The 2,633-nt window shown below is 38.6% G+C and overlaps 1 long non-coding RNA gene across 1 annotated transcript; it reads right to left on the bottom strand.

The window, feature by feature from the left end:
• Positions 1-517: 517 nt before the first annotated feature.
• Positions 518-947, bottom strand: LOC118486707. The gene is made up of 2 exons (XR_004879612.1): positions 918-947; positions 518-831 (listed from the first exon to the last, which is right to left on the bottom strand). It is a non-coding gene; the product is annotated as an uncharacterized LOC118486707 (long non-coding RNA).
• Positions 948-2,633: the final 1,686 nt, after the last annotated feature.

Raw genomic sequence — 2,633 nt, 5'->3', positions numbered from 1 at the left:
GGAATCTATAGTGTCAAATTCTAATCAAAGCATCAAACAATATGAAATTACAATACTAACCCTTGGGTGGCCCCGCTATGGCTCCACCAATAACCGATGTTAAAACAAACGAACGAACAAACGAACACGAACAAGCTCCCGGCTTAAAAAAAATGGCATGACAAAAGGTGATATAAAAGAATAGACTTACTTCATTTGTTTAGTATGGAGAAGTCTCCCAGCAACAGAAATAGAAGCATCATGCTCTTCATTCTCATGAAGCATCTTAGCATCCGAAACCATTGGCAAATTCCTCTTCTTATAAGCAGCCACACACACTTGCACCAACCGCGTAAATGGGCTACCCGACGGATACATATTTCTATACAAGGGGTACCCAAAAACAAACGCAACAATCGATGGGACGCCGAGACTCCACCCCCACCCCCACCCGATATATTCCTGAATGACATACGAGAATTTGGACATCAAGTTTTTCAAAGCCATTCCGCCAAACAATTTCAAAACAATAAATATCACAGAAGGTAAAACTGGTTAAAATTTTCTAGAATTGAATCAACTGTCACAGAACCAAAAACCAAACACATACAATAAGAAGCATACATGAGTAATTGACCTCCCAAAAACTGAAAATGGAAGAACAAGATTCTTAAAAAGTAACAAAATGTTTCAAAATCTCAAAATATTACCAAATTCAGTCTAGTTCATTCTCTGAGCAGCCTCTTTGGCAAGAACTCTCTCTTTTGCCTTGGTCTTTGCTTGTAATTTTGATCCCATTATTCCACCACCCCACTTCTTCCTGTACTCTTCATACTTGTCATTGAAGTTTGCCTAGAACATCAAAATAACAAAAAGAATAATTTTAAATCAACCATAACTTTACAATAAAAGTTTATATAAAATCACTTGAGATGTACCTTGACAGCCTCCAAAATCCGGTTTTTATCCATATAAGAAATATGTTATGAGATACTATACCATATACAAGATAGTTATAATACATACGACAGACCATAAGACTGTGGGGTGTGGAGCGTGGATTGGGGCGGCGGAATGCCAAAAACGCTGGCTAGACCACACCGGGCTAGCGTTGGCCATGGCAATGCCCTGCTGGCGTCGGGCGGGGGGGGGGGGGGGCAGTGTGACATGGCTGGCTTTGACTGGCTGGTTCGATGTAGCCGTTTGGGGGTAGTCGTTGGGGGTGGCGGTTAGATATGGTAAATCAATTTTTTTTTAAATTACATTTTTACCTATAAATACTCATCCAAATTATATATTTTCCCATTATTCTTTAGCCATTACCCAACACAATTTTAACATTTCCCATTCTTCTTCCACCAAACCCACATCAAAAAGTCGAAAATGGTGCATTGGACCTAAGAGGAGGAAATAACACTAGTGACATCGATTGTTAACGCACAACGTACCCTATAACGCGGTCAAACCGCGTATTGGGGGCGAGCATTCCAACAATACCAACGACACGTCGGGAACACGCGTCACAACTTAAACGCGTGTCAACACAAATGGCGTGAGCTCAAACCGAGGTTGGGTCGGTTTAAAGTTTGCTTCGACCGTGTCCCTGCGAACAACTTGACCTACGACGATCGAGTGGAGATCGCGAAGATCCAGTACAGGCACGATGGGAATACAGAGTTTAAGTGGGTTCCCAACTATAATATTTACGGTACTTTGTAATTTTTTTTATTTTTTGTAGGATTTAATAGGTTGATTTTTTTATTTTTTTAGGATTTATGTCACAACCCCCGACCACACCCTGGGCGGGAGCCGTGAGCCAGATTACAGGTGGTATCGGTGTTTATTAAATTTGCAGTTAGGAAAATTTTCAGAGTTTGTAAAACACCAAACTTTTAATATTAAAATGGGATAAAACCCATATTACAATCAAATGTTTTTATAGGGATAAACCATAATTGATAAAAACACAAATTTCTTCTTTTATTTGTGTAATCATAGCCACTTTATTTAAGCCTTCAGTGCTCCATAGCAGGCTTTTATTACCTTCACAGTAAGTTACCTGAAACACGTTTGAAAACATTTTATCAGCAAAAATACTAGTGAGTTCATTCAATTTTATGAAAAGACACATTTTTATATTTTACATTATCAAGGGTGATTACATTGTTTATATCTACCAAATACTCAATTAGTATTTGTCACACGGTGGCAGTTCCGATGTGATGGTGGTCATATCACTCATTGGCTAACTTTCGTCCAACAGTGAAGATTATCAAGTAGTGTATACAAAACCCCACATACCGGCAGTAATTATAGATTACAAAAACTTAATCACTGTAAGTATAACTGAAAAACATTTAGGATTTTGCAATGCATTTGGTAAAAAGAAAGAATGACTCACTTAGTAGATTTAGGGTTTTAACTTAAAGCTTCCTGGTGCTAATCTTGAGTTCCTAATAAAAATACAATGCAACACGTGTCAGTGCAAAAACCTAACTCAAACTTTAACGATACATCACGAGATAACAAAGTTAACAAAGTATAGCCTTATACAGGCAGCACTTTGGCATCCGTTGCTGGGTTTTGGATCGATCGGACAGGGTATCGAATCAGTGATCAGAGTTAAAACACTTACAACGGGGCAAAGTTTCGCA

This window comes from Helianthus annuus, chromosome 14, assembly GCF_002127325.2.
Source record: "Helianthus annuus cultivar XRQ/B chromosome 14, HanXRQr2.0-SUNRISE, whole genome shotgun sequence".
In the NCBI taxonomy this organism is placed as follows: domain Eukaryota; kingdom Viridiplantae; phylum Streptophyta; class Magnoliopsida; order Asterales; family Asteraceae; genus Helianthus; species Helianthus annuus.
This window is presented reverse-complemented; position numbering and strand designations above follow the sequence as displayed.